This window comes from Gracilinanus agilis, chromosome 6, assembly GCF_016433145.1.
Source record: "Gracilinanus agilis isolate LMUSP501 chromosome 6, AgileGrace, whole genome shotgun sequence".
NCBI classification, from domain to species: domain Eukaryota; kingdom Metazoa; phylum Chordata; class Mammalia; order Didelphimorphia; family Didelphidae; genus Gracilinanus; species Gracilinanus agilis.
This window is the reverse complement of record NC_058135.1, coordinates 125,197,207-125,208,913: the sequence shown is the minus strand read 5'-3', so window position 1 is coordinate 125,208,913 and position 11,707 is coordinate 125,197,207.

The following is an 11,707-nucleotide window of genomic DNA, read 5'->3' as shown; positions in this document are numbered from 1 at the left end:
ATTATTTCACCTCCACATATTGAGAAGGCAAGCAATATTGATAACACATTTTACATATGAAGTCATGCAAATCATATTTCCATATTAGCCTAGTCTTGTTGAAAAAATAACCAAAAAATGCTTCAATCTTCACTCATAGTCAATCAAATTTCGACTCTGGAGGTGACATCAAAAGCCCAATAGAATTGTCTTGATCAAAGTTAAAAAATAGTCTTTCCCAGTTGATCGTCCTTACAATATTGCTGTCACTTGCTACAATGTTCTCCTGGTTCTGCTCACTTCACTTTGCATCAGTTCATATGTCTTTCTGAAACCATCCCCCCTCTTACTATTTCTTACAATACAGTAGTTCTATCCCAATCACATACCACAACTTGTTCAACCATCCCCCAATTGATGAACATCCCTTCAATCTCCAATTCTTTGCCACCATAAAAAGAACTGCTAATAAATGTTTTTGTAGATATGGCTTCTTTTCCTTTTGTCTCTTTGGGATACAGACCTGCCTACTAAATCTTAGAAACCTTTTTTCTGTCTTAATATTTACTGAATTCTAGTGAAATCTTGGTGCTGTCTGTTATACCTTGCTAAGTTGCACAGCTCAAATCTTTTGGATCACTCATGACTTCTTTAAAAGATAACCTACTATAGCCTAATACTCATAGGAAACCACCTATTGAAACCAGTCTGAGTAGAGCTGTTTCTCTCTACCTTTGCTTTTTCTTCATCATGCCCATGGCTTCTGAATACTTTAGAGCCTAAATATCTTGGTCAGTTGCTGAACGAGGATCGGCCATTTTGGTTACTTAGCTGAGGCCACCCTAAGATATATTTCTTTCAGGTCCTTATGGGCTCTAGCTGCCCAAGAATCTCCTCATAAGAGTAAGCTGACTGGATTTCATATTAAGGCATCTTACTTACAAATATAACAACCAAATATACCTCAAGCTATGAAATGAATCTTCCCTAATTCCTCAAGAACCAAAGTAGAATGTAAACTAATTTTTAATTGAAAAAGCAGGACAAAGCAAGTGGAGTTTCTAAGAGAAACTAGAACTGTATCGTCCTTTCTGACTTCTGGTTTTGATATGTTGCTGCTGTTCCCAATTTAGCCTGCTAAGCCCATTCACTCACCCAAAAACCTCAGCAGTCCCTTTGTATTTTAAATAGGTTACAACCATAAAGATCCACAATGTCTGCACATTTAGATCAAATTTCTGTTCCAAATGAGAACAAACAAACAAAGCAAGTGTTAAAAAAAGAATGAGGAGAGAGGACACACATACACTGACCTCTGAGTGAGGGCTATGCTTCTCCCACCCGACAGGCTCTGCTGCACTGAGCCTGCCAAGCTGTCTCCTCTCAACAGCTGCCCAGGCAGGGAACCACTGAGAAGTCGTGTGTGTTGTCAACTTCTCTAGTTCCTCAGCCTGGGGTTGGTTTGAATGTTGATATGGACTATTGCACTGATTGGGTAACACTATGAGTCTGACTGCATGACTATCTTCCCCTTCCTAATGGCTTTAGGTATATTCACCACTCAGGATACTTTGACTTGGTATCAAACAATTATATTTAATTCTGGCTTAACAGGGCTTTAGGAACAAGGGAAAGGATAAAGGATCTGGGAATGCAATTGCTAATTATCTAAGGAGATGATCAAAGCTATAGAGGTTGCTAGGTCAGGTAGAGGCTGGAGATTCTTCACCCTCTCACTAACTCTGGCTTGACTTGGCCAGAGCCAAGCCAAAGAATAGGGAAGGCTGTTAAGGATCTTCTTGAATGACAGTGATATTGCTCTCTCTCAGCTCTGTTGATGGTAGATATAATAGCTTTCTAGGTCTCTCAGGCAAGGAAGTTGAATTGCAGATATAGGGCCTACCCTCCCTCTCTTGAACCTCCCACCACCCAAGATTGCTCCAGAATGAGCCATCTTGTGCTGTGCATGATGGGTATTTATAGGGTTGGCTCCAATTGACTTTGGCCCTGGCTCACGGCACTTGGGTACATTCCGAGGTCTCCAACTGACAATCTTGTCACTCAAAGTGGTGTCTATCTTATTTATTATAAATTCATTATAACATAAATGCCGTTTTGTTTTTTGAAAATTTCAACTTGCAAATTTTCTTATTGATCATATTTGTTGATGGATTCTTATGCTATGCTAAACTAACTTGTGTATTCCTATCCCTCTGTCTACAATCCCAAAATAATAAATTCTGTCTGTACTTACTGTCCTAAAGCTATCTATGCTTTCCTATGCTAAGGACAAAGGATGGGAAAAAATTTAACTGGGAAAGTGTGGGGTTTGAATACAAATATCGCATAAGTTGAACACGAATGCATAACAAACAATAAACTGTAGCAAAATATAATAATATCTATGTAATTTGTCCTTACTTATTCTAAACAAATGCATTTCTGCAACAACTATCTTATTACTTTAGTACTGAACTTTAAGTAAACATTCATAACATATATCGTTTCTAATCCTTTTTAACTTCTAATCCCTATTATTAGGAAAATTAGTAGTGTGTAAATTCTTAATCTCCATTAGTAGATTAGTTTATTAGTAACATCTCTAGCTAACCTATACTATGCAATGTCTGTCTGACATTTCCTTATGGATAATTCTATTTAAACATTCATAACTATATTACACTGTCTCTGTGCTAACTAAAATGAACTTTTCCTATCTATGCTTTCCCTATTGGTTAGTAAGCTGTTCGTTTCTTATGGGTTAGTAGCAATATAATACATATGTACAAGGTTATGTATGTGATGTCCTAACTAAAGAGACTAAGTACTGTTTGACCTATCAAGGAACATAAGTTCTCTTGTTTAACATGGCCAATGTACTTTGTACTCAAACTATATACATCTATTTACACTATGTACATGTGATGTGAATTTAATGTGTCTATGTGTTGGACCTATGACCTAGCATGTTCTGCTTGGTTCACACTCACCATCTTCTTTAGAATCCCTCTGTCCATCAGCTAATGTTCTGATGCATGCATTCTAATGTGGGCATGTGCTAACTTGGTCTTTGATTTGTGTCTGAATGCGTGAACCTTGTACTATTCAAACCTAAATCTTGCACAGTTGGTCTTGTTGCTATTGTGATTCTTCTGGTGAAGTTGTCCCAGTCACATAGATGTTGCAATAATTCAGGTTGTTGTGTAGCCCTTGTGCAATGTCTCTTGTGTTGTCCTTGTGCTGGAAATAATAGAAAAAGCACACAACCCAATTGCCACACATGCAGCTAAACCTCTGACAACAGAAAACCCTACCCAACCTGACAAAGACAAACAGGCTAGCAACCAAACTGAGGCAGGAGCAGTAGGTCCTACCACAGTATCTCTATACCCAATAATAGATCAAGCTCAGTTCAGACCCAATGGAGAATCAGTGAAGATGAAAATATACAAAGCTTTCACTGCCCAAAACCTGGAAGTCCTGAGAAGGAGATTTCTCAAATATTTCTCTCTTCTAAAAGAATGTTTGATTTATTCAGCCCCAGTTTTTCAGACGTTGAATTTATTTTGGACAAATTTTACACCCCCTCTGAGAAAGCTAGGTTTCTAGAAGAAACAAGAAGCAATGAAAACCTCACTTCCTGGTCAGTAGACCATCAATACATCAATATTTCCTCTCGAACCACATGAGACACCTACTTAAATATAGAGCAGACCTGGCTGGCTCGCCAAAAACTGTTAAAAAAAGAATGGGGAGAGAGGACACACATACTGACCTTTGAGTGAGTGCTACTAATAGAAAGCTATACCTCTCCCACCTGACAGGCTCTGTTGGACTGAGCCTGCCAAGCTGTTTCAACAGCTGCCCAGGCAGAGAACCACTGAGAAGTCGTGTGTGTTGTCAACTTCTCTAGTTCCTCAACCTGGGGTTGGTTTGAATGTTGATATGGACTATTAATGCGCTGATTGGATAATGCTATGAGTCTAACTGCGTGACTATCTTCCCCTTCCTAATGGCTTTAGGTATATTCACCACTCAGGAAAGGTACTTTAATCTTTGACTTGGTATCAAACAATTATATTTAATTCTGGCTTAACAGGGCTTTAGGAACAAGGGAAAGGATAAAGGAGCTGGGAATGCAATTGCTAATTATCTAAGGAGATGATCAAAGCTATAGAGGTTGCTGGGTCAGGTAGAGGCTGGAGATTCTTCACCCTCTCACTAACTCTGGCTTGACTTGGCCAGAGCCAAGCCAAAGAATAGGGAGGACTGTTGAGAATCTTCTTGAATGACAGTGATATTGCTCTCTGTTCTATTGATGGTAGATATGATAACTTTCTGGGTCTCTCAGGCAAGGAAGTTGAATTGCAGATATAGGGCCTACCCTCCCTCTCTTGAACCTCCCACCACCCAAGATTGCTTCAGAATGAGCCATCTTGTGCTGTGCATGATAGGTATTTATAAGGTTGGCTCCAATTGACTTTGGCCCTGGCTCACAGCACCTGGGTACATTCTGAGGTCTCCAACTGATGATCTTGTCATTCAAAGTGGTGTCCATCTTGTCCCAGAAATTCATTATAACACAAGTCAGATAGATACTATGTACTAAAAACTGTTATAAAAAGACCTCAGGATTTTTTTTTTCCTTTTTCATACATCAGTGGATCAAGGGTCTTATAGATTATACACAAACATGCACAGACACACTCCTGCTCACTCTGTGCCACCCTTGTCTCCCGTACATCCTTCCCAAGGTCCGCTTTTGGGGCAGGCTGAAGAACTTCCTCCAGATCTCCTGACGGGCCAATGATGCTGAACTCTCCTTGAGCGATCCCTCCATCTGACTACACGTCGCGCTCACCTCTTCCATTCTTACGTAGCTTTTGTGACAACCTTGATGTCGCTCCCTGCCAGATCTAGATGGGGTTAGAAGGGACCTCAGACGCTTAATTTCGCTCTCGTTTTATAGTGGAAAGAACAGGCATGAAGATTAAACAATCTGTACCCGAGCTTCGGGCGTAGGAAGCCAGGTCCTCGTTCCTCAGAACTCTTCACTGGTAATATGTGCCTCTTTGTTCCTCTTTGGGTAACTTGTCACTATTTAACCTCCAGACGTTATGGTTGTTGATGCCATGAAACCACCTAGCAGCTGCACCAGAATAATACTGATGTTAAAAACATGGGTTGCATTTTCAGGGAGAAGTCTTAAAAGTGTATGCAGTGGGAACAGCTAGAGAGTACAGTGGATGGATCACCAGGCCTGAAGTCGGGAAAACATGGGTTCAAATTTGACTTCATACACTTTCTAGCTGTGCGTCTCGGCAAGTCACTTAACCCCCTTGCCTAGCCCTTGCCATTTCTGCCTTGGAACCAATGCACAGTATTAATTCCAAGATGGAAGGTAAGGTTTTAAAAATAAATAAAAATTAGGTGGGGGGTGTATACAGTTTCCCTGAGACTTTTCAGCCTATTTCTGATTAAATTTGGGGGTCAATGTATTGTCCATCTGACAGTTAAGTGGCACAATCGATAGAGCATTGGACCTGGAATCAGGAAGACCTGAATTCACATGCTAGTGATGGGACTGAACAAATCCCAACTCTACCTTAATTTCCTCATTTGCAAAATAAGAGCATTGGATTCAGCATCCTCTGAAGTTCCTCCTAGTTTACATTTATCATGTGATCCTACTTCCTCCCAAAGCAGCCCATTGACACTTCTAATTGGGGAGAAATCTTCCTTTACCGCCAGCCTAAATTGGCCCCTTCATAACTTCTTCCGTTCCTCTGAGGCCAAGGAGAACAAGGCTGAGCATCGCCAACTCCTATCACCAGGCCTTAGACAACAGAAGCATCCTGGTCATCCTCTCAGTGTTCTTCCTAAATGCCATGTCCGGGATGAGTCCTTCCTGAACTGATCCACTTCCAAGAACGTCTCTAACGGGGCCTCACCAGCTGGCCACCCGTGTCCCTTCCCCACTCGGGAATTATACAAAATAACTGAGTCTGGCTCTTCCACCAGGTCCATATACCTCCTTGTTTTCCACAAGACTGGTACCCGTTGTTCAGGATTTCCAGATGTATCTGACTCTGTGACCTCATTTGGAGTTTTTTTTAGCAATGACCCTGGAGTGGGTTGCCATTTCCTCCTCCAGCTTACTTTTCAGATGAGGAAACTGAGGCAAACTGTCTGAGGCTAGATTTGAACTCAAGTAGGAGGGAATAATATGAGACACCATCAAATGAGATAATGTATGTAAAGTGCTATGTGACTCTGTTTCTCATGGGATTTCCCTGACAGGGAAGTGTATATTTATTTATATTATATTTATATTTAAAATGTTTTTATTTATATTTATATAATTTCTATTTATTTCTAATTTATTTTATTTATATTTATATTAAAAAAAGAAAATGAGGCTATCTAGTTCTACCCTCTCATTTCTCAGATAAGCTATATTAATATACCTAAAGTCACACCAATAATGAGTGACCGAGGTAAGATTTGAAGCCTACTCCGGAGCTCTTTATGCTGGCATGTAATAGGTGCTGTATAGATGCATATTCCCTTCTCTTTCCCTTTTCCCCTTTCCCGTAAATTAGGAACCAACCCTGCACATAGCTAGCATTTGTCTAGCACTTTAAGGTTTGTGAATTATAGAGAAGACATAGATACACTGGAAACCATCCAGAGAAGGATGACCAAAATGGCGGAGGCCCTCAAGATTATGCTGAGTGAAGGCTGGCTGAAATAACTCTTGATAATGATTAGCCTGGAGAAGAGAAGACAAGTGTAGGAAGGGAATCCAATATTCAAAATGCTGTCCTGTGGACAAAAGATGAATTGTCTTCTGCTTGACCCCAGAAGACAAAACTAAGAAAAAAAATGGAAGTTACAAAGGAGGTCAATTTAGGCTTAAAAAGGCCTGGATCCTTTAAAACTATCTAACAATCAGAGCTGTCCAAAAGTAGAGTTCTCTCTTGAGAGGTAGTGAGTTCACTCTTAATGGAGATCTATAAACACTTGGGATTCCTGTTCAAATACAGGATGAGTGAGCCAAGAGGCCATTAAGCCTCTTCCAATCCCATAATTCTTAACTGTTGTATCGTTGAACAGGCAAAAGGGGGAAGGAAATTCCGTTTGCTTGGATCATTTGGGGTGGGAGGAGCAGGAAGGCCTAAGAAGTGAGAAAGCATCTGTGTGTGTGTTTGCAGTCCAGTTTGATTGGAGTAGAGTCAACAGATGGAAGTTGTGAGCCCAGGCTGCAAGGGGAGGAGATTTTGGAAGGCTTAGAATGCTGGGCAGAGGAATTCAGACTCCATAGATAGGAGGGAGTCACTTACGTTTTTTGAGCAGATGATAAAATGGGTGCCTAAGAGCTTATTCCAGCAATTGTGTGCAGGATTGATTGGGGGAGGCAAGAATAAAGGCAGGAAGACCCAGGAATGGACAATGACCCCTAATAGAGTAATAGCAGTGGGAACAAAACTTAAGGGACAGATATGTGTCAATAAACATTTAGTAAGCACCTACTGTGTACTAGGTGCTAGGAATATGAAAATAATGGCAAAAGCTAGCCCTTGAAGAATTTATGACCAAACAAGATAGAGAACATTACAACATATAAAATGAATAGTTTTTATTATATTACATTTAAAAGTTTTTGTACAATCTAAACCAATGCAACCAAGATTATAGGAGGGAATCAACAAATTGGGGGGAAATTTTTATAACAGATTTCTCTGATAAAGGTCTCATTTCTCAACTACATAAAGAATTAAAGTCAAATTTATGAGAATCCAAGTCATTCCCCAACTGATAAATGGTCAAAGGATGTGAATCAGCAATTTTCAGATGAAGAAATCAAAGCTATAAATAATCATATGAAAAACATGTTCTAAATCCCTCTTGATTAGAGAAAATGCAAATAAAAACAACTCTGAGGGCAGGGAATCTGTACAACCTCTTATCTTGTCTTCCTCCACCTGCCTTACCACTCCTTAGTGTTTCTTAACTTCCCCCCTCCCCATCCCACCCAATCCCATCCCCCAGGGATACTTGAAAAAGTGTTTTATAGCATATGGCAAATTGTGTCTGCTGGGAGTAATGGTTAGAGCACCAACCTGAGTCAGGAAATCGGGATCCTAAATCCTAATTCTGCTACAAACCAGTGTGACCCTAGGCAAGTTGCTTTCTACCTCTGAGCCTTAGTCTACTTCTCTCTAAAATGAGGAGGTAGAAGGGAGCAGCTGGGTAGCTCAGTGGACTGAGAGTCAGGCCTAGAAACAGGAAGTCCTGGGTTCAAATATGACCTCAGACACTTCCTAGCTGTGTGACCCTGGGCAAGTCACTTAACCCCCATTGCCTAGCCCTTACCACTCTCCTGCCTTGGAGCCAATACACAGTATTGACTCCAAGAAAGAAGGTGAGGGTTTAAAAAAAAATGAGGAGGTGGTTTCAGAGAAAATCCTGTTGGAGTCAGAATACAGATCAAAGCTGCCATTTTTCACATGAGTTTATTTGGGGGTTTAGGTAATGGTTTTGGTTTTATATGAGTACAATGAAAGATAGGATGATTGGTTTTGCATGAGAATACATGTATAACCCGGATCAAATTGCTTATGTAAGATTAAAAATTAATATCCAAATACTCCAAGTATATTTTATAAAGTTTATTAAAAATAACTCAAAGTAAAGGAAAATAGAGTAAAGAGGGAGCTAACCCAGCCACAGGTGGGAGAGAAGAGAGTGAGAGCCTGGGAGGAGTTCTGCCCACCTTATTTACAAAACGTGAGGACTCAACGTGGATGAAGGGAAAAGGTAATGTAGTTCAGGGGTACAAAATTTCTATTTACACACTTACCATCTCCAGGAAGGGGGAGGGAAACAATTTGGATCTTAGAACTTCAGAAAACTCATGTATAAAATCATTATTACACGTCACTAGTAAGATAAAATATATTTTTTAATAAATAAATAAAATGAGGAGGCAAGCCTCCAGGATTACCAAGGTCCCTTCCAGCTCCTGGCCAAGGGTTCAAAGTGCAGAGTTGACATTAGGGCAAACCAGGGGAAGACTATGGATGAAACTGAGTCACAAAAATGAGGAGATATCCCAATTTTTCTGCAGCTAAAGAAATCCCCAAGATCCCTTGTTCACATTTGATATATTGGTTTTTCTGATATTGCTTTAAAAATAAACAAAAAGGAGAGGCATCAAATGTCAGAAGATGAAGAATGAATGGCACTGAGGTTTGGGGGTAGGATGGTACGATTGGGAGAGCCTTAAATTTGAAACCAAAAGTGATGTGGGTTTATGTTCCAGCTCGGATATTTTTTAGCCACAAGGCCATGGGCAATCACTCGCCATTGAGCCTCTGTTAGCCCATCTATAAAATGAAAAAGTGGGACTAAATTCTTCGTTAACCTCTTGTGACCTGGACACACGACACAATCTGGTGAAGTCTGTGGACCTTTTCTCAGCTCGATATTTTAAATAACTGCAAGGAAATACTCAATTTTGATTAGCGGTTAGGGGAAAATAAAGAGCTTGAAGGGGTCTGTGGACCTCACATCAACAATATATGAACTAAATGTTCATCCGTCTTTTCCAGCTCTTTATATGACGCTGAAGTAGTCTGACTCGGAAAAATCCAGATGGCCGAGGTGATGGCAGGTCACAGCAGAAGTTGTCTGTGCTCCCTCCTCAGGCAAGAGCAGAGGTTCTCATTGGGTGGTCCGGGGTTTGTTGGTGTGCTTTGCCAAGTTCCGTTAGTTAACTAGTCTCTGAGCTGAGAATGAACAGTGTGACAAGGTCTGGACTTTCATGCTGATCTGAATGAAGAATTTACCCACAATACTTCTTCAAAACCAGGGCTTCCTCCTTGGATGTGTTCCCAGAGGCAGCCCATCTTCCCTTTTAACCCTGGTGAGAATTATTTTTAATGCATATGTGTTTTTCTTGGAAGACTAGCAAGGAGCAAATGGCTAGGGGGGCCCCCATCTGGACTGTTGACCCAACAGAAGGGGTCTCTTGACTTGAGGAGCCCTTTAGGGTTACACCTTTCAAGGAAAAGTTACCTATTATCCCATCGAAGGTTCAGAATCATCTTGAGTGGTGAGAGAGGAGTTGGAGAGATATTTCTCCCCATTTGTCAGATGAGTTAGTGAAATCTCCAGAGGTGCGAAAACTGCCCCAGATCATGCAGCAAGTTAGCAATGATGAGAAACTTGAGAGACCCCAACTTGGAGCCTAGTGTTACCGCTAAAGGATTCTGGCTTCCAAGGCTTCAAAGAAAAGAGGAAGAAGTATGCTAGAGAAGATCAGCTTACTGTAGAGGAGTATGGATGGAGCAAACAATCTATAAACACGTATCGATGTTGTTCAGCCATTTTCAGTCATGTCCAGTTCTTCTGGACCTCGTTTGGAGTTTTCTTGGCTTCAGTAATGGAGTGGTTTGCCATTCCCTTCTCCAGCTCATTTGGCAGATGAGGAAACTGAGGCGAATGAGCTTATATGACTTGCCCAGGATCAAATAACTACTAGTGTTGGAGGCCAGATATTAGCTCTGATTGTAGATCTGGCACTCAATCCCCTGAACCACCCACTTGCCTCATTTGTTAAACATTAGACAATTTATGTGCTAAGTACTAGGAATACAAAAAAGAAGCAAAAAAACATCCCAGCCTCTAAAGAGCTCACAATCTGAGGGAAGGCAACGTGCAAACAAATCTGTACAAAGCAAGCTCTCTATGGGATAAATAGGAAATGATTTACTTTGGGGAAGGCACTAGAATCAGAAGGCATCAAAAAAAAAACTTCCTGTAAAAGATTGAATTTTAGTCAGGACTTCAAGGAAGCTAAGAAGACCAGTATTTGCAGCAGAGGAGGTAGAACATTCCAAACACAAAAGGACAAAGAAAATGCCAGAGCCAGGAGCTGGGGTGTATCATTTTTTAAATAGCTGGAGGCCAGTGTTACTGGACCCGAGAGTATGGCAATGGTGGGGGGTAAGGTGGAAGAAGCCTGGAAATGCAGGAGACTGGGTTATAAAGAACTTTGAATGCCAAAGACTTTTCTATTTGTGCCACTGGAGTTTATTGAGTAACATGAATGGACCTTCAATTGGGGAAAAGCAATTTGACAGCTAAATCGACTAGGGTGAGGAGAGACTTGAGGCAGGACAACCCGTTCAAGTGATGAGAACCTACCCTAGTGGGGTGGCAGTGTCAGAGGAGAGAAGGGGGCACATGGGAGAGATGCGGCAATGGTAAAATCAACAGGCTTGGTAAAAGATTGGCTAGTGGGGGAGAGAGAGGAGAGAGAATGGGGAAATCAGGATGATTCCTAGGAAGTGAGCCTGAGGGACTGGGAGGTGATGCTGTCCTCTACAACAATGGAAGGCCTGGACGGGATGTGGTTTAGAGGGGAAGAGACCGAGTTCCATTTTGGCCTCCTGAGTTTAAGAGTCTACAGGATGTCCAAGGCAAGATGTCAGAAAGGCAGTTGGGGGCTCGAGATTGGAAGTCAGAAGATAGATTGGGGCAGGAAAGGCATATTTTAAAATCATCACCATAGAGGTGGTCATTAAATCCTTGGGAGTTGAGGACATCGAGTGTCCCGGAGGGTGGGATGGGTAAGAAGAGCCAGCCAAGGAGGCAGCAGGAAAGCTCAGACCAGAAAGAGGGAAACCAGGAGAAAGCAGTGTCCAGAAAACCCAAAGGGAAG